Source organism: Euleptes europaea, chromosome 16 (genome assembly GCF_029931775.1).
Source record: "Euleptes europaea isolate rEulEur1 chromosome 16, rEulEur1.hap1, whole genome shotgun sequence".
NCBI classification, from domain to species: Eukaryota; Metazoa; Chordata; class Lepidosauria; order Squamata; family Sphaerodactylidae; genus Euleptes; species Euleptes europaea.
The window spans coordinates 48,482,589-48,506,431 of record NC_079327.1 but is presented as its reverse complement, the minus strand read 5'-3'; positions in this window follow the sequence as shown (position 1 = coordinate 48,506,431).

The following is a 23,843-nucleotide window of genomic DNA, read 5'->3' as shown; positions in this document are numbered from 1 at the left end:
GAGCAAAGGTGAGCCGCTGCCTGCGCGCTATGTCCCGGGGCATGCCAGGTTCCTGGGAGCCCAAAGACAATGAGGGGAGAGACCAGTCCGATCCCCCACAAACTTTTGACCACGCTCCCATTCCTGCCGTCGCCCGCGCCCGAGCGGTAGCTGCATCCACCAACAGTTGCTCTTCCGCCCGCCTCTGGTCAGCAAGAGCGCGGTCCTCCTCGAGTTTGGCGGCGGCAGCAGCCATCACAATTGGTACGGCCGCCTGCTCCAAGAGTATTTAGATTTCCTTGTGCTGGCCCAACAGCGGTTGGACCTGTTGAGCCAGACCCGCAGAGGCAGGACCGAATTCAGGAGTTAGTATCTTCTTGACGTCGGCTGCCATCGCCGTGGCCGGCGTGATATCCACAAGAACCAGGACTGTCCTGGCGGCAGCATTCTGTGCTTCCCGGCGGCATAGGGTGGGATCTGGAACAGTTTGCGGAACCTCTCCCACTAGAGCCTCCACCATTGGGAAACAGAACTCGGGCCCCTGGATCGGGGCTGCCGACTCCTGTTGCGTCCCGCAGAGCTTAAGCTCAGCCAACAACCGGGTTAGGAGAGTAAAGTCCTCTTGCGCTAACCGGGCCTCCTCCAGCAAAGTATCAAGTCCCAAAAGGTCATTGTGGGCACGTAGATCAGCGTCCTGAGTCCTCCAGGGGGTTGCCACTGCCAGGCGACGCCACTGATCAATCACCAGCCCAACCAGCCGGGTGGACTCCGTGTAAGTCTTCTGCGCCTCTTCCAAGATGACACGCCGAAAGTCAGGGTCCTCGGGGAGCTTGTCTTGCACCCCAAGCCGAGGAGACGATTGTCCAGGTGAACCCTCCAGGGCTCCAGCCAAGGTCAACAAGTAAGGATAGGACTAGTGTCCTACTGTAAGCTCTAGCCCTGCGGCGAACCCATAAACAGATTTCAGCAGACGGCAAATCACGAAAGCAGTTTTATTGGTTAGAATCGACAGGTTTCAGAAGCCATATTCAAAAGGACCCTAGTAAGGGGCACAGGCAAGGTACACAGCATATATGGAAGAGCAAAAGGAGATAACTGGTAACCCAGGCAACCCCCCCTCCCAGAGGCAGGAAGGAGTACTTGGTGATTCCTACAGGATGGGAATCTATGAAGACTAAACACGGGGCATAGACTGGCCTTGGACAGAACAGCACAACAGCACCTGGGAGCAGCACAATCGCACTACCGCATACCATCCTCCTGGCTTGCTCCTGACAGATGCATTGGAAGAACACACTTCACAGTAGGCTGGAGCTGTAGTGTCACTGAAACTGACCATTCCCTCTGGGCTATTATTGGCCTGTGGGCACCATCTTTTTTCTTCTTTCAAGGTTCTAAACTGCTTTGGACGAAGAATCAATCAGGAAAACTACATAGAATGGGAAAGGAAACCCCCATAGAATGGGAAATGAATCCCCCCTGAGCCAGCTTGCTGGGGAGGGTGGACTATAAATCTGAAAATAAATAAAATAAACCCATTCCTCCCCTGTGCTGTGGACCTGATCTAAGCTAGAGTTTTCATCTGTGGTTGCAATTTACCTTAAAAAAAAAAAAAAAAAGGAATATCCTGTCACCAATCTTCAAGCATTACATATAATTTGACACTAAGTATGGCCCATGAAGCCCAAATGAATTTGTATATGATGGGCACATTCCAATCAGTGTAATTTTTGACAGCAAATCAAAAAAGTATTCCTTGTAGTGTCTGAACTCCAAATTAGAGATCCCTGTAAGTTTGTTTTTAAGCATCTCTTTGAGAATATTAATGCAGCTCTGTGGATGTGCTTTTCCTGTGTCTTCTAACAGGACGGCACCATTCATAGTGACTGTCTTGCCATTGCCATTGTATCTCTGCCTTAATCTTTATTACACAGACTAACAGGATTCTCTCAGACCCTTTCCTGCAGCTTATCAGTCTCATTCACGTGGATAAGTAAAAACCTGAACAATTCTGTGATTCTGCTCCATCCCCCACAGTGTAGCTTTGGGCTGCCTGTCTTCATGAAAACTAATTAAGTAGCTGGGGAAAATCCTGAAGTGGAATGCTTAACAGCCATATTGAAGGGGTCAGCCATAGGTGCTACAGGCATAGGTGCTACAGTGGATAAAGTTATTCTTCTGGGGAAAAGAAACCTAGGGTACCAAAGAAGGTAGAATCATAGAGTTGGAAGGGACCACTAGGGTAATCTAGTCCAACCCCCTGCACAATGCAGGAAATTCACAACCCACCCCCCCGTGATCCCTACACAATGTCCAGAAGATGGCCATCAAAAATTCTCCAGGATCCCTGGCCAATCTGGCCTGAAGGAAAATTGCTTCCTGACCCCAAAGTGGCGATCGGCATTTCCCTGAGCATGTCAGAAAGAGCCAAGCACTGATGCAACCTTTCTTGCCCTTCCTCTCATGATAAAGTAAGAGTGAATAAAAAATGGCTGATCTTTTATGAAAAATAATAAATTTTTAAAAGAGAAGGGAGTGCCAAAATAATTAAAAGAGATGGGGGTGCCAAAATAATTAGACAAAACTGATTTTGTAAAACCATACTCCAAAAAGAACTGAAAGGCTTCTTCCACAGATTGACAATTCTCTGTGTAGCATTCATTGCCACTGCAAATGCTTCACTGTGCCCATGAAGCATCCACACAACAGTTTCCCCTGCACTTCCATTTCCTCAGCTGGCCACAGCTGCCATTTTCCCTACCCATTATTGGCATCTCCATAAATCTAGCTGAGCTGAATATTTTCTCAGAGGTTCAAAAAACACATTGTGTGATTAAAGTTTTTTTAAACACTGAAAGCCATAATAGAAAACTCCCTCAAGAGGCATTCATCACAGATTTCATATGTACAAGTTTTATTATGAAATCACACATGCATTGTAAAGTGTAGGAAGACTGAAATACTATTGTAAATCAACCTTCCTGCTTGGTCATCAATTGATCTGGAAAAGCTGGAACACACATATTTAAAACTGGTTGTTTTTTTTAATACATCTGAAACCTGACATGATTTTAGAACTGCCTTTCTGCTTTCCACACTGACATCAATAGTGGGAGAGGGGCTGAACAATTCTTTAAGTGGCCAGTGTGAATTTGGCCTTGGCAATGAAGCAGTCTGAAAAAGCTTCTGATTTACAGTACTCAGCTTTGTGTGCATAAAGCAATGGTCAGTGTCTGATGCACAGTAACAGCATTTGTTGTCTATTCTTACTTGGATTATTCATTCATTCAAATAAATAATCTGGTGAATTCTTGCATGTTAAATGTTGTAGTGAATAGTAAATGATTAGTTGTAAGAAATCAGGGAAGTAGTAAATCATTTTATTTAATAATGACCCATATTCTATTAGTTTGTCTACTCTTCTTCTCCTTGTGGACTGTGTTGTTGACAGGGACAATTGGAAAAGTAAGAAACTGTTTGGGGAAACTGCATCCTTTAATCTGGAAGCAAATTCTCCACATTTTCTTACTTGCCAGGAAATGCAAAGAGGAATATCTCAGCTTGCAGGGAGCAATTACTAGCACTGTAATAATCAAAAGCCATTTGTCAATTCCCGTACATCTCAAACTTATTTGCATTGCAAGTACCTGAAAATCACCTATATGAATTTGGAGCCATGATGGTAAAAAGGACCTTAATGCCTACTACAATAACTAATAGGTAAATATGGATTATATTTAAATTATATATTGTTGATTACTATTTTGAGTGTTGTTTTAATTTATCTTAATTTAATTTAATTTAATTCTTCGCAAGCAGGTGGATACATGTATTGTAAAGTATATCTGCTATGAGAGTCAGAGAGGCTGTGCATTTAAGAGGCTGTGCATTTAAGAGCGTGAGTGTTTCTCTGAGTGGTCCCACTTCTAGGTGCTAAGGTGTCTGCTGACGTGTCTGCTAATCTTAAGTACTGAGAATGTCTACTAGACTCAGGAGCTTTTCTGTAGCTGTATTCTTCCAACGAAATTCTTTCCCAAGGGTTGTTCACTTGGCTCCATGTTTTGTCATCTTTTAGATACCAGGTTGGTGAAGTTTGTCCTGTATATCCCTGCCTTTTTACCTCTGTGTTTTTTCTTTTTACCATTTTCCAATGCTGTATTTCTTTTCAGTTTTAGTTTTATTTCCGTTTATTTTTAAAGCTAACCAGGTTCAAATCCTGTATTCAAATCTTTGAGCTAGGTGCTGGCTTTCATGCCAGCCCACCTCTCAGAGTTGTGAGAATACCAAGGGAGCAGGGAGACCCATGTATATTGTTTGGGCTTTTTGGAGAAAATGCAGGATAAAAAATATACCTGATAAACAAAGTGTTTTTATATTATTGCTTGGTTTATGCACTGTAAATTGCTATGAATGACCTTCCACATTCTGGAGGAAAGGTGCCATAACATTTTTTAAATAATAAATGAACTGTGAACTGCTCTTGAAGTCTGTGGCAGTGTTGGCATAATTTTTCCCTTTATTAACTTTGTTCCAGTATCTTGTAAAAACTTTGACTGTAGAAATTTATATATCAAGGTGAAGCTTTCCCCATCATTTAGTGCTTCACTTGCTGAATTTCTGTCTGTCCGTAATTAGTTGTTAGAGATGCAGGAACTCTGCCAGAGGAAAAGGATAGAAAACTCAGCCCTGGTGATGTCACTTCTTTGGTGACAGTTCTTGGACTTCACTTGTGTCTATGTGTAGAGTTCTTCCCAGTGTTACAGGAAAAAAAGGGGGACCTGACTAATCAGGTCCCCCCATTGTGGACTTACCGGACAGGATGCAAGAAAGGGGAAAAGGTCTCCACCAGGCTGGACTGCAGCCCGTCGCCGTCTCGCGAGGCTACGCTTGCCTGGGGGTTTCTCCCCCTCCCCCGCCCTTCCCAGCGGTTGGGCGAGGCGTCCTGACGTCACCCTTTCCCGCGGCAATTTAAAGCCGGCGTAGACCAGCAGCCATCCTGTTTTGCTGCAGGACGGCGAGGTTTCCCGCCCACCCTCCCTATGTTCTGTAGTTATGTGTTTGATTTTCTTTTGTCACAGTTTGTTCTGGCGGGTTTTTGCATGGGGTCTGATCCAAGAAGGGAAGATGTGCTTTTCCTTCCCGTTTGTGGGGACCCCCATAAGGGGTCTTGGGATGGAGTACAACAGCGATGCCCAGCTCGGGGGCCTGTATTGGGTGCTCCAATCCCAGGTGGCGCTGGCTCCACACAGAGATGTGCGTCCGGTGGGGCCACCTAAGTGCTACTCCGGTGCTGTGCCCACAGGTGGTTGGGCTGTTTATCGATGCTTTCGATATATATCGGGTTACAGGGTGGTGACCCGATATCTTGGATCCGCCCCCATGGTTTTCCGCCAATGCTCCATTCTGTTGTGATCAATAAAAACTGTGGCCATTTACTTCCCAAAAAGTACGTGTATGTGTGTTTATTTAAGGTTACTTCTCCTTCCCCTTTCCTTGGAGCCACTTGCCCGTGAGTCCACAATGAAATAATCAGACTTTCTCGTGGAGATGTCATGTTCTCCCTCTGCATTTGCAAAGCTGATTTCTTCCATTGTAATACAAATTGGCTTTCAGTATCTCATAAGGCACTTCCAACTGGGAATTAGTAGATGAGGAAACATAAACCTATTCCTGTTTGATTGCATGCTTAGTGAGATTTATATAAACAATATCCTGCATTTTAAGATACGTATATCTTTCTTGCTATTGCACTTGGAAGACTGAGAAAACTATTTGGCAATCTTTCTCAGTATGCCTGTACAATCTGTAATGCAGGATATTATTTATCAGATATCAGAGAACACAGTTTAACAGTAGATTTTTTTAAATGTGTAACACACTAGATAAGTTACAAAATTCAAAGAACAGAAGAGCTGCCTGCCCCTATGGTCCTCAAGTCTTGGTCATCATTCTTAACACACTGATTACTTCTTTGCCTTTGAGTAGAAAGCTCTGCCAGCCATTGCAATCAATGGAATGTTTTCTCAGCTGAGTAAAAACATCTTGTGGGAAACGGGTACTCTTCCTTCATCAGTTGTAAGCTAGATGCTGGTGCAGCTCCAGAGTCCACTGCCTCAGCATGACATCCATAGGAGGAAGGATGACCCACCATGATTTAGGAGAGAGGCTGTTTGCCCACTGAAATGAGTACAGCTATTGTAGGGGCTTGGAAATGTCCTTGAGTGACTAGAACTCAGGTTCTGGAGGGCTATGAGATGCTGTGATCCTAAGGACGTGGCCTGTCTCTATGCAAAGAGTAGCAAGCAAGAGTTATTTTAGCTATACTGAGGATCCTGTCCTCACAGTGCTACCTTTGGAAGAGCAGACTGTCAGATGTAGGATGGTTCTAATAGCAGCAAGCTGTGGGATCAGTTGGAGGGAAATGATTTGTACTAGGTACAAAGGGGAAGGAACTTGGGACACTTCAGCTGCCCTTGAAGAGAACTCAGAATCTTCTCCTGGAAGAAATTGTGGCATCTTACCTTTTGCCTTGAGCAACTCAATTGAAGAATGTTAATAGAGACATTGAGACAGTTGTGCTGGCTTCTGGGCTAATCCAAGTTGTTTGCTGTTAAATTTTAAAACCCTTCACATCCCACATACCTCAGGAATCCTCTCTCCCTGTATGAACCCATTCCTCCTCTCAACATTTCCTTTGTGCTTGCTTCTAGAGTGGTAAATACAGCTTCTGCCCGTTCTCAGGCTTTTACTGTAGTAACCCCTGTTAGAATCATAGAATCATGGAGCTGGAAGAGGCCATACAGGCCATCTAGTCCAACCCCCTGCTTAATGTAGGATCAGCCTAGAGCATCCCTGACAAGTATTTGTCCAGCCTCTACTTAAAGATTGCCAGAGAGGGGGAACTCACCACCTCCCTAGGTAGCTGATTCTACTGTCAAACAACTCTTACTGTTAAAAAGTTTTTCCTAATAACCACCCTGTTGTGGTAGAGTGGTGCAAGATGCCTTGAGTTATACTCAGTTTTTCTCTCTGAGAAAAAAAACAACATATGCCTTCTGGGTGTGGGGCTATATACTGTTCAAATTGCTGGCTGAGCAGAGATGAGTTATGCATGGAGCTAACCATTTGCCCAGCTGCCAGGAAGGGGCAAGATGGATAGCTATTTGGATGACATGAGTTAGAGCATAACAGTTTGAGATATGCACCCTAAGCTGATTGGAGAAAAGGGTGCAGAGGGATCCACATGGGGTCACTCCCAGGACAGGGCAAAAGAATACCCCTCTCATCTGGGACAGGAAGGGTTAAAAGATCTGTACTCCCTGTCACAAGTGCTCATGCCAGCTGGCTTGAGTCCATCCCAAGGAGTAAATTCCAAAGTAACACCAGTGACTGTATCTTAGATGAGCCTCATGTGTTTTATTTTTCTTTCTTAGTTCTGCAATATTCTGTAGTGTTATGTACCTGAGCTGTAGTGGCTAAAGTTTGTGTTACAGAACATAAAGGTCTTCCTCTTCAAAGAGCTCAGTCTATTTTCAAAGATTCTCATCTTTCTGCCTGGCCGCTTTTTCCTCACAAAGGCTAGAGGCTCCTGGCTGGGCTAGGTTGGATAGCAGGCAGGAGAAATTGATGTGGGATCTAGAAACAGCACACACCCCACATGCATGCACAGAGCCCTACCTTACCTCAAGCCATGGGTTGACAAGAAGAAGGGCAGAGCTTGGAGTGCTGGCAGCAAGTGCCCAATATAGCAGGTAGGAGGAAGAGTGAGTGGGGCAATTCCCCTCACATATATATGTTTCTCTCCCCCCATGACAGCTCCAAACATGGAACCTGGGAACATTTCTACTCTTTCTGTTTTTTGAAGACCTTGCAGGGAAAGATTTTAAAGGGGCTTTCCAGGTAACAGTAGCCAGTGTCACCTTCCAATAATGTATCTAGGATGAAAATAACATGCATGGGAGGGAACAATCACATTGGCCCCATCTATGTTTACTCACTGGAACGTAAGCTTGGTGCCTGTGCATATACAAATTGTATGTGTGTACTTTGCTGTCCCAATGATCAGGAATGTTGCTTTTTCAAACATTTCTGATCACAAGCATGGAACTTATGCATGTATGGTTTGCATGTGCATTGGCACCGTGATAGTGGTTTGGCGTAACTGTGCACATGCATAAAGTTCCATATGGGCCCATTGTGCTCATTTCTCTCCCCCCCCCCCTATTTTCACTTTGGAACAATGATCTGAAGAGGTCTTTTGTCTTTGATGATTAGAAGAAGAAGAGTTGGTTTTTATATGCCGACTTTCTCTACCACTTAAGGGAGACTCAAACCGGCTTATCACCTTCCCTCCCCACCCCCACAACAGACACCCTGTGAGGTGGGTGAGGCTGAAAGAGTGTGACTTGCCCAAAGTCACCCAGCTGGCTTGGCGTAGGAGTGGGGAAACAAATCCAGTTCACCAGATTAGCCTCTGTCGCTCATGTGGAGGAGTGGGAAATTAAACCCGGTTCTCCAGACTCCACTGCTCCAAACCACCGCTCTTAACCACTACACCACACTGGCTTCCAGATTATGGTTTATAATCTGTTTTCGTTGATTTATTGTATTTTCCTTTGTAAACAGCCTTAAGCATTGTCTGGTAAGGGGGAAAGGTAAAAATAGTCCCCTGTGCAAGCACCGGGTCATTCCTTACCCATGGGGTGATGTCACATCACGTTTGCTAGACACACTATGTTTACAGGGTAGTTTGTCATTGCCTTCCCCAGTCATCTATACCCCCAGCAAGCTCATTTTACCGACCTTGGAAAGGATGGAAGGCTGAATCAACCTTGAGCTGGCTATCTGAAACTGACTTCCGTTGGGATTGAACTCAGGTCATGAGCAGAGCTTCGACTGCACCGCTCTGAGCCACGGGGTTCTTACCCAAGGGGAAAAAGGAGTGTAAAAATGTTTTAAAATATTTAAGGTAGATCCTGGAGGTGATCAAGAAACTTGGATTATGCAGCTAGATGAGAGGAATGCTACCTGTAAATGGAAGACTATGTGGTGATCAAACTTCTGTGTTTGTATGAAAATGGAAATGAGTAGCTGCCAAATTCAAACTGTGATCAAAATCCCCTTGACACTTCTACTTGATTCTGATCTGGTGATCAGTCCATATGTTGCCAAATATATGCACATGGGCTGCCACATGTGCATTAAGGCCTGTCTAAGGCAGCCAGAAAAGGGAATGTTTAAATTTGGTTAAAACAGCAAAACTCCTTTCAAAAATTAATCTGGAGAAAATTTTCTAGTGCTTCTATTAGATTTTTTTTTAGATAACAGAAACTAAAATCTATTTCATACAATAGTGCTTGATTATTTAGTATTATTTAAATACTTTACATCAGTATAGCTAATGCTGAGGTTTGCCCCCTGCCCGTGAATACTGAAATCCACAGAGGGCACACTCACCCCAACAGGTTTTTTTGTGCAGACTTAGAGGACTCCCTAGCTTTGCAGAAAAATCTGAAACTTTAAAAAGGGGGCTTAAATTTCCCCCAATTTTTGAAAGAGTGTTGTTTGCACATGCGCAGACAACTCTCTTTCAAAATGGTGGTGGTCACCGCCACGAGCTGGGGTCAGCCATCAGGCCATGTGGCAGATGCCTTCTGGGACTGCCCCACTTGGCTTCCAAACCTCAAGAATGGAGGAGAAAGAGTGAAATTGTTGTTTTCAGCTTACCTGAGGATGGTTGCAAAGTGCTTTGTGAAGCCATCAAAAATGTTTTGTCACAGGTCCCCACTTGTTCTTTTCTAAGGCTAATGCTTCCATTAGTACCCAGTCCTGAACGATATGTGCACATGGAACAGATGATTGGTACTGGGATATCTGGGGAAGGAGGGAGGTCAGAATATAGAAGTTTGAGGAATAGCCGCAATTTGGGGAATTATCAAACCTGAAATGAGTGAAAGCCTTCTCGTCCAATCCACAGGAGCTAGGCAGCATCATTAATTTAACCACCCCCGCAAAGAGCAAGCTACCCTGACCTGCTGCAAGCAGAAAGCAGATGTACTGTAGGAAGGTGATTACAAACAAACCGAATAACTAGATGACTTTTTCACATGAGTCATGCTCCATGTTCCTAATGAGGGAAACACCCCCACCTAGGTCACTGCCAGTGTATCCAGGAGGAAAATTCCTTCCAAGCTCCCAAAATGGTGATTTATCAGACACTGACTGTTATGGAAATTCATCTGTCAAGTCACTCAAGAAGAACTATAATGGAATGCAGCTCCCGATGCCCTCCTGCATTCTTCTCTCTCTTATTGTGGCAGCTCCAGACAAGCTTCTATACATGTTGGTAAAGCCTTTCTGATTCCAAGAGCCAAAACAATTGCACCAATTGGGGGAAAAATTCTTCACAAATGTATGTAACTTTGTTTGCAAACCAGTGATTTTATTTGGAGCATAAATGTTCCATGGAATGTTTTCTGAATTTCATTCCCCTATTTTTTTTTTAATCCTACTGGTTAGCCATGCTCTTATAACCTCTTTTCTCCATCACTTATCACTTACCGTGATGAAGGATGGAGCAAAAATTGGAACTTGTGAATTACCAAGCCTAATGTGACTGACTAGACTTGTATTTTGTTATGTCAAGTGCATTTGCAATCTAAGTCAGGCAGCAAAAACTGGAGATTTATCAAACCCCTGGTGGGCCGGCCATATGCAGCTGATGGGCTGCATGGGGCTTGATTGGTCACAAGTTGTGCATGCCTGATGTATATTCATCAGAGCCAGGAATAAGGAAAACCTTTTGGCCTTTTACTGTTGCCATCTCTGTTGCTGTTTGTGTTGGTCTTTGGCAGTAATAAGCTTTCATTGTGAGTGAAAGAGAGATGCTGTCTTTCTTACTATTCCTTTAAACACAGTGTTTCAGCACCATCCCAGGGTTGGATACTATTTCCCATGAACAACTCTGTGATACTGTATGTTCAGTCTCATTTCACTTTCACACGCCTCACAAATAGGTTTTATATAACACAGAAGCTTTTTCAATAGTTTTTTCACTGTTACAATAGATCCAAAGGGTTGCAGTGCAGCGATATCCCACCCATTCAACTAGAATACTACAGCAGAGAATTAATTTTCATTTCTTTCATCCCTGACCTGTAAACATCACAGTCTTGTTGGATCTAACTCTAACTCTCAAGTAAGGAAGCTCGGGTTAGATTGCAGTCCATTTTACATGATTAAAATTCTTATTCCCTTTGCACTTTTATATAATTTGTGATTGGCATGCACAAACCCATCTTCTCTGACAGAGCAGTTCTGTACACAGTAGAAAAGATTCTTCAGGATTCATGAAGCAGAGGTGCCAGTGCAGCATTATGGGGCAGGTTTAACAACTGTAGTAGGACTGTTCACCTTCAGTTATGCCTGAGTTGAATCGGTAGCTGATTAGCAGATGCCTTTCAGTAATACTGCAGAAAACAAGAAAATTGGTTATGGTATTAATAGGTACAATCCAGTTAAAGTCCCTGACCGATCATGAATTAATTCAGGAAATTCAGATAAGTTGCAGTGCATGTACATAATTTTCTTTTTTCTGGTTGAGTAACTTAATTGGTCACTGCTGCAGTTTGCATTGTGTTTATTTTTACAGGTAGTGTTTGGATGAATTAGTGAATCTTACAGTGTTGTTTAGAATGTTCTTGTGTAAAAGTAGACATGTATAAATGCTCTGAGATTATAAACACGAATATTTAGATCAAGACAAATCATGAAAAGCATACAAGAAGCAAATGCTTCATTACGGCAACGATCCAACACACAATATTAAGAATAATCAAGCCAATTGAAATCAGTAGGCTTCAACACACTTAACTGAGGACAAGAACTTGTTCTCAATTAAGCAGAGATCAAAATGAAACACATTGTAAACTGCCATGCATGCGCTGAGTGGAGCTTGTGTGTGTGTGTAAAGTCCCTTCAAGTCGCAGCCAACGTATAGCTTGCTCAGTATGAAACCCCTGCTGCTGATATGTTTAAAAGACAGGCAGCTAAATAGAAGTATTTGTCAACAAAGCTGTACAAAGTTGGACAGCAGTGTTTATTTCAGTTCAAAAACCAACTATGAACTCTTCCTTGATTATTTTGAGTTCTCAGTGTATTCTCCTCCATGGAAGACTAAAAGTCATCTTTGAGAACCACAAAGATGATGGAAAGTTATCGTACTGAGACCTCCGTGGCTGCCAGCGCAGAAAACAGCAGCTCTGGCAGCTTGAGGGATTTTGTGTCTTGCACTTTTTCAAGCATCCAGCTGTAGCTGTCTTCTTCCTGAGTTGCTCACTATCAAGTGCATCAGCTGAGCAGGTACTTGCTATTAGCACAGCAGATGTCACAGTGACTGACAGGAAGACTTGCTTCTCTACAGGGGATGAGGAAAGGCTCACCTTTTTATTGTAGCTTTTGCTACTATGAAAGCTATAATTAAGTTTGCAGCCAGGATCCCATACTAAGCAGGGTGAATTAAATCAAGGCAGGGTGTAAAGTGGCATGGCATTTGTCATCTTAAATCTCTCTACTATCATTCAACACCTCTCTGTCTTTGGGGTGGCAGCAAGCATCAGAGTCAAGGCCAACTTGAGATATTGTTTCCAGCCTCTCAGACATCAATTATGCTCCTTATGCCTTTTCAGATTTCTTCACATTCTTAACCTCTCTAATACTTTAGCACTAAAAGCTTTGCTTCTAGCATAAAGCCTAGATCTGTGTTCCCAAAGCATTAACATGGCCATAAAAAAACATTTACCTGCCTCCCCCATCTCTTGGAGCTGGGATTGATTTACAATGTATTTTAAGCTGACTTCAAAGACGGAATAGATAGAAATATATGGTCGTATTTCACAGCATGAAAAAAGATGAGAATTATAGCTAAAGAACACTCTCCATAATATGAGTTCTTAGCATGGGAGTATTGTCCCAAAAAATTCTAATGTCCAAAGATGTCATCACTAAGAGGTGATATGATAACCATCTTCAAGTACTTGAAGGGCTGTCATGTAGAGGATGGTGCCAAGGTTTTTTCTATTACCCTAGAAGTAGGACTGTGCAAAAAAAAAAAAAAGGTAAATTTTAGGTTTGAGTTTTTTTGGCCTGATTTTTTTTGGAAAACCTGAAATAAGCTGAATACCCATACTGAAAAATTTAGGACCATTATAGTTAATGGTAGGGCTGTCAAAAAAAAAAATTCGGTACAGTTCGGATTCGGCCGAATTTGACCCTTGTGGGGTCGGTACGTGCCGAAGTCCGAACTCCCCCGCTTCGGATCCCCGGTAATTCGGGGGGATCCGGAGTTCGGGGGGAAATTCGGCCGAAGCGCGCCTTCAGGGATTCCCTGAAGGCGCGCGGGGGCCCTTTAAACTCATCTGAGCCTCCCAGCTGGGAGGCGCAGATGAGTTTCAATGACAGCCGCGCCTCTCCAGCAGGCTCCGCTGGAGAGGCGCGGCTGTCATTGAAACTCATCTGCGCCTCCCGGGCGGGAGGCGCAGATGAGTTTCAATGACAGCCCGCCTCCCTTCTGCGGGCTACCCTGAAGGGGGGGGGCTGTCATTGAAACTCATCTGCGCCTCCCGGGCGGGAGGCGCAGATGAGTTTCAATGACAGCCCGCCTCCCTTCTGCGGGCTACCCTGAAGGGGGGGGCTGTCATTGAAACTCATCTGCGCCTCCCGCCCGGGAGGCGCAGATGAGTTTCAATGACAGCACGCCTCCCTTCTGCGGGCTACCCTGAAGGGGGGGGCTGTCATTGAAACTCATCTGCGCCTCCCGGGCGGGAGGCGCAGATGAGTTTGAATGACAGCCCGCCTCCCTTCTGCGGGCTACCCTGAAGGTCGGGGGGGCTGTCATTGAAACTCATCTGCGCCTCCCGCCCGGGAGGCGCAGATGAGTTTCAATGACAGCCCGCCTCCCTTCTGCGGGCTACCCTGAAGGGGGGGGTTGTCATTGAAACTCATCTGCGCCTCCCGGGCGGGAGGCGCAGATGAGTTTCAATGACAGCCCGCCCCCCTTCAGCGGGCTACCCTGAAGGGGGGGGCTGTCATTGAAACTCATCTGCGCCTCCCGCCCGGGAGGCGCAGATGAGTTTCAATGACAGCCCGCCTCCCTTCTGCGGGCTACCCTGAAGGCGGGGGGCTGTCATTGAAACTCATCTGCGCCTCCCGCCCGGGAGGTGCAGATGAGTTTCAATGACAGCCCGCCTCCCTTCTGCGGGCTACCCTGAAGGGGGGGGCTGTCATTGAAACTCATCTGCGCCTCCCGCCCGGGAGGCGCAGATGAGTTTCAATGACAGCCCGCCCCCCTTCAGCGGGCTACCCTGAAGGGGGGGGGCTGTCATTCAAACTCATCTGCGCCTCCCGCCCGGGAGGCGCAGATGAGTTTCAATGACAGCCCGCCTCCCTTCTGCGGGCTACCCTGAAGGCGGGGGGCTGTCATTGAAACTCATCTGCGCCTCCCGGGCGGGAGGCGCAGATGAGTTTCAATGACAGCCCGCCTCCCTTCTGCGGGCTACCCTGAAGGGGGGGGCTGTCATTGAAACTCATCTGCGCCTCCCGGGCGGGAGGCGCAGATGAGTTTCAATGACAGCCCGCCTCCCTTCTGCGGGCTACCCTGAAGGGGGGGGCTGTCATTGAAACTCATCTGCGCCTCCCGGGCGGGAGGCGCAGATGAGTTTCAATGACAGCCCACCTCCCTTCTGCGGGCTACCCTGAAGGGGGGGGCTGTCATTCAAACTCATCTGCGCCTCCCGCCCGGGAGGCGCAGATGAGTTTCAATGACAGCCTGCCTCCCTTCTGCGGGCTACCCTGAAGGGGGGGGCTGTCATTGAAACTCATCTGCGCCTCTCGGGCGGGAGGCGCAGATGAGTTTCAATGACAGCCCGCCCCCCTTCAGCGGGCTACCCTGAAGGGGGGGGCTGTCATTGAAACTCATCTGCGCCTCCCGCCCGGGAGGCGCAGATGAGTTTCAATGACAGCCCGCCTCCCTTCTGCGGGCTACCCTGAAGGGGGGGGCTGTCATTGAAACTCATCTGCGCCTCCCGCCCGGGAGGCGCAGATGAGTTTCAATGACAGCCCGCCTCCCTTCAGGGGAGCCCGCTGAAGGGAGGCGGGCTGCCCTTTAAACTGATCTGAGCCTCCCAGCTAGGAGGCGCAGATCAGTTTAAAGGGCAGCCCGCGCCTTTCAGCGGGCTCCCCTGAAGGGGGGCCGAATTTGCCGGATTTATTCGCGAACTCCTGAACTCGCTGAATTCGCCCCCCCCCGGTTGCCCGCCAGATTTGAGTTCGGATCCGTCCGAACTGAAAATCACTGAATCAGGGGAAATTCGGTTGATTTTCAGTTCGGACCGAACCGAATTGACAGCCCTAGTTAATGGGGATATTTTTGAAGCTCCTGGAAAGGCATTTTTGGAGGGAGAGTGTGCAGCAAATGTGCAGCATAGCTGCAAGGGACTCTCCTTCGATGGTCACCAAAGTTTGGTGAACATTGGGATAGGGAATCCAATTTTATGGGCCTGCAAAAGGGTCGCCCACACCCCCCAGGCATTTGCGAGCCGAAGTGTTCATCAGGTTCAAAAGTTCAGCATTGCTGAGGACTGGCGGAAAGAGGTGATTTCAGGCTGGCACCTCAAAGTCTGGGGTCTGCCTTCATTTCTGGGTCACTTTGCAAGATGTCCATGCAAATGAGCTTCCAAAAGGAGGGAAAAGGCCAGAGAAATAAGGCCAGAAAACATTTATTTTGGTAGCAAATGACATCCTGTGAGCAGTCCTCTATTGTGGTCATGATTCCAAGAGATGGTCACGGTGTGGGGAAATGAAGCCTCTACTCGGGGCAACCTTCAGTTTCAGAGCAGGTTTTCAGGAAGGGGGGTGACATCAGAGCCAGCCGAAGTCTCGACCATGGGGGCTGTCTGAAGGAGATTACTCATTCATTTGCATGAAGAAATCTCCATTGGAAGCTGTAGAGGAAGGCCATCCAACCTCCATTGTGCGGTCCTCTATTAGGGGATCCAAAGTTGCTTCCAAACAAACACTGAGCCCAGGAGTCTTCCTGCGCTCAGTGGGTAAGCTGCCACCAGCCCTTATGCAATCATTTCACTCCAGGCAGAGGATAAGGGCAGTCTCTGCCTGCTGATACCAAATCAAAGCACAACTCTCTTCCTGCAGAGTAGGAGGCCCGACAGGAGAGAATTACACTAACAAAAGGTTTAAGTTTTGATAGGTGGTCACACAAACATCAAGGCACTCGGATTTAGAGCTTGAAACCCATAAAGCCAAGAGACACAACCAAAATATAGGTTAAATATTTATTCCAAAGATATGTGCTCGTTACAGAAACAAAAGGTTCGTGAAGCAATTAAGCAAGAAAACAACAAAAGCTTAACACAGCTAACTACACATTTAGGTTCTTAGGTTCAAAAGTTTGGCAAAGCTTTAGGCAAGTTTCAAAAGAAGTTTTACCAGTGGTAAAGAAAGTTCACAGCATCTCACTTCAGCATGCAAAGTTGCTCCAAAAGTCAGTCTGACAGAGTTCCCCCCTGAAAGGGCAAATCAAAATGGGTGATGAAGCCAGGGTATGGAACCAGCCATCCCCAAGCGTTCATGATCTTGGATAAAAACTGGCCTACTTTTATCGTCGAAATCCCACTAGCGTGAGTTCACATAAGTCAATGAGATTGCGAAGAAGCCCATAAACCAGTAATTAATGACGTGTCAAACATAGCCCCTCTATTACATCAGGTGTGTCAAAGGTGTCTTGAGCCTGCAGAACTCACGGCACCTGGACATCCTCAATGGGAGATAAGTCCTTGAGATAAGGGCCTGTTTGATGGCTTTGTTACCATAGTAACAAACAACCTTCAATTTAGGGAGGAAAGAGCTGTAAACCATTCGCAGCTGGGCGTTATCTCCCTCCTCCACAGGAGTGAATCCTTCAGAAGTGTTTCTGTTCTCACGGCTGTAAATTGTAGGCTGGCCTGGTTGCCCTCCAACCTTTCAAAGTTTAGTATTAAACTATAGTAGGCCAAAAGCCTGAACCAAAAAAATTGTAAAACAAGGAATTGTGGGAGCCCACTTCCTTGACAGAAGCCTGGTGTTGAAGCTGGCTCTTTTTATTTGGAGGGTATGTCCCTCTGGATGGGAATGGGTGAGCCCAGTCTTTTAATGACTCTTCTGCTTGCAGACTAGTCTTCTGTTGGCTGATATACCTGGAAAGTTGGTCAGACCAAGTTGGCTCTGATTACACAATCCCCATCTCAAAAGGGCCCCAACTATGAGGCCCTAACAAAACCAGTAAAAAAAAAAAAGGAAGAAAAAGGGGAGAAAGACAAGCCCTGTTGCACACCCACAAGTCCCAAAAACGCTTTCCAAAACTTTAACACAAAAACGGACCCCCTGTCACTCACGACCTTCCTTGGAAAGCCGTGTAATCTGAAGACCTGGTGCACAAACAAGCAAGCTAGTTTTTGTGCAGAGGGCATTTCGTCGAACGGAACGAGATGAACTTGTTTCGAGAAGAGATCTGTGATCACCCACAGAACCGTCTTCCCCTGGCTAGATGGGAGGTCTGTTATGAAATCCATCCCGATTACCCGCCAGGGTGCTTCTGGGGTCTCTAGGGGTTTTAACAATCCAGGAGACTTCCCCATTAAGCGCTTGCTCGTTGCACACACTGGACAAGATTTAATGAACACATCGATGTCCTAGCACATTCCCGGCCACCAGAACTGCCTTCTTGCTAGGTGCAAGGTCTTCACGAACCCGAAATGTTTCATTGGTAGAGCGTTTGTGTTTTTTGGGTGGCAAAGCAAAGGACATCATGATGGAACACATTTATTTTTATTCGGTAATTTGATTTATTGCTTTATCGCTATTATAAATACTCTTTTAGACCACCATTTAATTTTTTTTAAATTTAAGTATCTCCTGTGGGCTAAAATGCAACATCAAATCACCCACAGCATTGCATGTGGTGGGTACGACAGCAGGAGGGAGGCAGGCGGGAAGTGGGGGAGTGGGCGGAGGAACAAGAAAGGGGGTGGGACAGGCAGGAGAGAGAAAAGCCCAAGGATAGGCTTATTCATGATTTTGCCTTCACTTTGGCTTAGAGGCAAATGTTAAATTTGTGATAAAACAAGTCCCAATAAATGCGGGCCAAGGGTGCAGTGGAGGCGAAGTGAGTGCTGAGGGAGGGGAAAATAGTGAATAAGTAAAAAGTAGCAGCGGAGCAGTCCCACGGAGATTGCACGGCTAATCACCAAGCACAAATTACCTAATTGTTCAGCTGTATTACTGTAAGTTAATACCCAATAGTGTTCCTCCCACATGGCTAATCCAGAGAAACCAACCTAAAGAGAAGAGGTAGATGTGGGGTTGCCCAAAAAGGGCCCAAAAGATGTGAAGGGATGAGCAGAAGGCATTTCAGGATAGAAAGGGAAGAAGTCCCTAGCCAAGTGACAAAGCTATGGGAAAAGACTGGTTAACTGTAAGGCTGACCAGCTGATAATGGAGAAGGGAGATGCTAAGAGATAGAGAATGGAAAAAAAGATTTGGAGGATCAATTCAGAAAGGAAAGTAGAACAGGATAGAAATGGAATTTACCCTGCCTTTCTTGACAAGGAAATCCATTGAGATGGAAGAAGGCTCAGGAACAGAACCATCTACAAAACTGGACAGCTTGGCATGCCCTTCTTGTGCACCTGGATTTACCTGGGTGCAAATATGGCAAATATGGGAATTGGTGCAGAACTAGTTTGCAGCTAATTTGCAGACTTCTTTATGAACATAGCTTACAGGATTGCATGAAAAGGCTCCCACCCATTGATTTTTCATGGATTTCTCTCAAAAGAACTTGCTCGTTCTAAATGAGGCCAATGTTGCTCCAGGAAAAATTGCCCTTGTCATTCTCATTGGTAATCTTTTACCCATGTCTGATTGGACATGTTCTTCAAATGATCCCCAGTTGGCTGTGATTGCCCATGTACTATCCCAAGGAAGACTGTGACTAAGAACAAAATTGTGCTAATGATATCAAAGCATTGACAAAGAACAGAAACAGTAGCAGTGAACAGGAATGAAAAAAGAGCACATTCACCTAATTTAAGGGTTTCCAATTTAAACTGGAATATATATGAATGAACCCTTTTTGTTTTAAAACTTTTTCAATGTGAGTCTTTGCAGTTTGCCCATGTTTCTTGTTCATTTGTTTTTAAAATGTGTTTTAGGTCATTTATAAGCTGTAGAAGAATTATAGGCAATTGACAGAAAATAACAATGAAAATTGTAGGTATTTTATGGAAGGGTTCTGCACAATTAAACATAATAAGGACTTATGAGTTCAATTTGCTCACTGAGCCAGAAAAAATGAAATGAGAATTTTGGAGTGAAATCAGAAGGGATGAGAACTTCAAAAGCATTCGTACATTTCAACCCAAATATATTGATATATGTAAGCATTCACTGTGCCCCGCGGCGCAGAGTGGTAAGCTGCAGTAATGCCGTCCAAAGCTCTGCTCATGACCTGAGTTCGATCCCAATGGAAGTTGGTTTCAGGTAGCCGGCTCAAGGTTAACTCAGCCTTCCATCCTTCCGAGGTTGGTAAAATGAGTACCCAGCTTGCTGGGGGTAAAGGGAAGATGACTGGGGAAGGCACTGGCAAACCACCCCGTAAACAAAGTCTGCCTAGAAAATGTCAGGATGTGACATCATCCCATGGGTCAAGAATGGCCTGGTGCTTGCACAGGGGACCTTTACCTTTTTAAGCATTCACTGAAGCCCTGTATAATACTAAACCCAATACCATAGATTTAAATGGATTTTGTTTCTATGTATGGATACTTTGCATTGTGGCCTTAGGAAACAAGATTTGAAAGCAGATTGTATCTGTGATTGCTGAGTTCATAATTTGAATTTTCTATGTAAACACATATCTTAGGTGCTCAGGACTGTCCTTGTTTAGAGGTATGTGTTGTGTTATTGCGAACCAGCCCAATTTTTTTCTCAAGTAAATCACGCCATCTCTAGGTACATTTGGTCTATTTGTTTTTCATATAGTGATGTCTGCTTTGAGAGAGCTATTCAGAATTCAATTAGGTTTTTCATCAGAAAGCCATACCTTTTGCATTTTACTTTGGAACATAAGGTCATAAAAGTTTTTTTAGAAGACAGCAATATGAACCCAACATGTAACAATGTAGATTAGTTGGATGTGGATTTTTTGACACGTTCTAATTCAGTGTAGCAGCTGTTAGGTTATTCTGCTGACAAGATCCCCAAAACTACTGCAAATTGAAAAAGGTCAGGTTAGGTATTTTTTCAATCTGTGCTGTAAAAATAAATCTAGGATATCTAATTTGGGATGTCTTATCCTCTGTGATTTAACATCCCTGTTCTCCCATCACAACTCATTTTATGAAGCACCCGTGAGGAAGTGTACCATGTCTAAGCTCTTTTCAATTATCTATATTTTAGATCAGCAGTAAGCTCTCTGCTCTTAGTTGGCCCACAGTGCCATTTAGAGCAGGTAATAATTTCTTGCTTTCTGTTTCACCCTTTGTACCAGTTATTGGAGTTCCATAGGGGGTAGTCCTGGCCACTATAATCATTTCTTAGAAACAGAGCTGAATTGTGTTTGCATCCATCAAGTATGGTTATTTTAAATCAAGGAAAGACACTCTATATTTTGATATTGATGCATGATGCTGGGCTAGGACCTGGATCTAGTATCTGGGAGACCTTAACGGAATAGTGTTACAGGTTTGGATTCAGACTACTGTGTTTCAGTCTATTCAAATGATGACAAAGGGTCAAATGATGACAAATGATGATGATAATGTGTGTCAATAACTGAGGATATATATGTGTTTGAGACAGGTATATGTGATTTAGATCACTGTTCAATTCAGTATTTTCTAGTCTCACTGCAACAATTTTTAGACAAGGATCTTGACCTGCTGCCTGAAAGGAGGTGGAGATGCTGGGGACTGAACCTGAGACCTTTACCTACAAAGTATTTGTTCTATCATTTGTTCTATGTTTTCAATACTTTACATAAAGTATTCAATACCCAGTGGTGTTTCTTGGATCAGTTAGAAGGGCTGCAGTGCATTGGTTTGTGGCCATTGCTGGAACCAAACTTCAGTGTTGCACCAGGAACTCTATATGTCACACAGGTCCTCAAAGTACAAAGACTGAGGAAATTAGGCTGATGGGTTTATCTGACTTCTACAGGGGAAAATAGCGTATAGTACACTAGATGGTCCCAATCTTTATGAACCTATGCTTCCCTGAAATTCTGACAGAGTGGTGGGTGCGACTACAAAATGGTTTTTGCAGGAGGAGGAGCTAACCACAGAACACCAGGGAGTGAGGTTATGTGTGGGACCAGAAACAAATTGGGAGAACCCCAGTGTCGCCATGGGTCCAGAGCCTGCAATGAAGGGATGGCATCAGCATGCATGTTGAAATATCCCAGCACTATCAGACTGGGAAACTCCAAGGCCCAGCTGGCAGGGAATCTGCTGGTACATTGGGCAACTGGTACACCAGCCAGATAGCCAGGCTCTCCTCGGCTTCCCACACCAGCCCACACACTCAATACCAAAGATCTCTGGGGCAGGTAGGGTCCTGAAGGAGAAAGGCTCCTGGACCAACAATGCCATCCCTCCTCCCCCCGCCCATTGTCCAAGACTGATGGAGAACCGAGAAACCTGGGAGAGCAAGTTCTTTTAAGACAACTGTCTCGCCCTCCCACACCCAGGTCTTGGTCATGTATGCCAGGTCCACACCCTGAGCAGTAAAATAACTTTGCAGAGTGGCGATCTTATTACTAATGGACCTGGCATTACACAGCTGCAGTGTTGGAGAAGGGTAATTCCTAACCCTCCTACCCTTGTTTCTCAGGATGGGACACAGCTTGGAAGGAGTCTGAGCTTGTCCATATCTCTGACTCCTTCCCTTAAACCACCTGTTCCCACCACCATACCTCCCACGTCCCCAGAGCACTGGGATCCCTGACCCATTGCTGGCCTCCCAAGATGAAATACCTGACTGCTTTTAATCACTATAGCCAATGGTACACAGTTAAATCCAACCCACAAAACTAGTAATAGTGCAATACAAAAACAGAAACTAAAACAAAAACAAAATTTCCCCCCCAACCAAAAATACAATAATGGAATTACAAAAAATTGAGGGATAAATCTAACAATTAACCCAGAAGCCACAGGAGGTAGGTAGATCTTCAAACTCCACAGCTGACAATACTGGAGGATTATATAGGTGAAACAGCCACACTTCACTCATAATCCCATAAAGAACTGTCTCAGGAAGTCGGGTGCTAGTCCAGTGGGGAAGTTTTTTTCCTGTTTTGGGCTGCCTCCCCTTTAGAGCAGTCCCGAGAGTCCCCACTGATAATGATCTTTACCTTGAGTATCTTCTCCAGACTGTCACACAGCAGCCGACCAGCTCTTAAGGTCTTAATTCTTCCCAGACTAACTGTTGCTGATGTGACTCAACCTGAGGATTCTTGGAGGTCAGCCAAAGCTCCCTCAAACCTAGATGAGGATGCTTCAGCAACCTTCCAAGATCCCCAGCCCTGAGAGATGAAACAATAGCAGCGGTGACGGCGGCTTCGAATGATGACACAGCAGCAAGGGGGAAAGAGAGCATCAACAAAAGACCCCATGTCCGATGAAGGACATTGCCAGAGGCCAGCCTGAATTGACCAGCTAGAAAGGAGCAAAAAGTCTTCCACGTTGGTCTGCAACTTTCATCCACAGGCCAATCACCAAATCCATAGGTGTGGTACTCGTCCTGCTCTGAGAGTTAGGCCTTGGACTCCAGTAATCTTTTGCTCTGAAACAGATGCTGTAATGTTAGCCAGCGCAGCACAGGCACCAAGGAAGCTCCGGAACCCTCTGGATTCTCTGCTCCACTCTTTGACTCTCCAGTTTCCCTGGCTTTTACCACCAGCCTTTGGCTTCCAAACAACAGGTATTGCCAAATTCTGACTCAATTCAAATAACATCAAATCCAAAAAACAACTTGGTTGAAAATAATTTAAATGTTACTCAAAAAGGGTAAAAAGAAACTTATCAGGGCTGGAGCTCGAGGCTTAAGTTTCTACCCAGTTGGCATCTCCAGGCAATAATTTTGTGACCTCCAAAGAAAGGGGGTATCCAGAATCACCCCCAAACTCTTGATAGTGAGGGTTGGTATAAGTTGAACACCATTGAGTTAGGAGCTGACTTCCCTGACCCAGGCCTCCCTGACCCAGCCACAGGACCTCCATCTTTGATGGATTCAATTTGAGATCACTCTGTTTTAACTACCTCTAACAGGCTACACAGGGTATCTACTGGTGCGCTGGGCAGTCGGTACACCAGTAAGATAGCCACACTCTCCTCAGTGTCCCACACAAGCTATGTTGGAGTTCTCCAGAGTAAGGATAGCCCTGAAGGAGAATCACTCCTGAATGAGCATTGCCCCCCCCAGCTCTTTGTCTGGGAGTGATGGAGTACCAAAAAACCTGGAGGAATCAGCTCTTTTAGGGCCACCATCTCACTCTCTCACCCAGATCTTGGGCACCCATACCAGGTCCACTTCTTGGGCTGCAAAGTAATTCTGCAGCATAGCAGCCTTATTATTTATGGACCTGGTATTGCACAACATCAGTTATTCTTGAATAAACTTTGTTAGTCTTTAAAGCACCACTGGATACCTGTTTAATTTTTCCCTTCTGGAAACAGAATTGTGCAACCCTCATGTGGTGTTTGAATTATGGCAGTATGCAGATGCTGAAAAATGTTCACTGCCTCAGCTGTCAA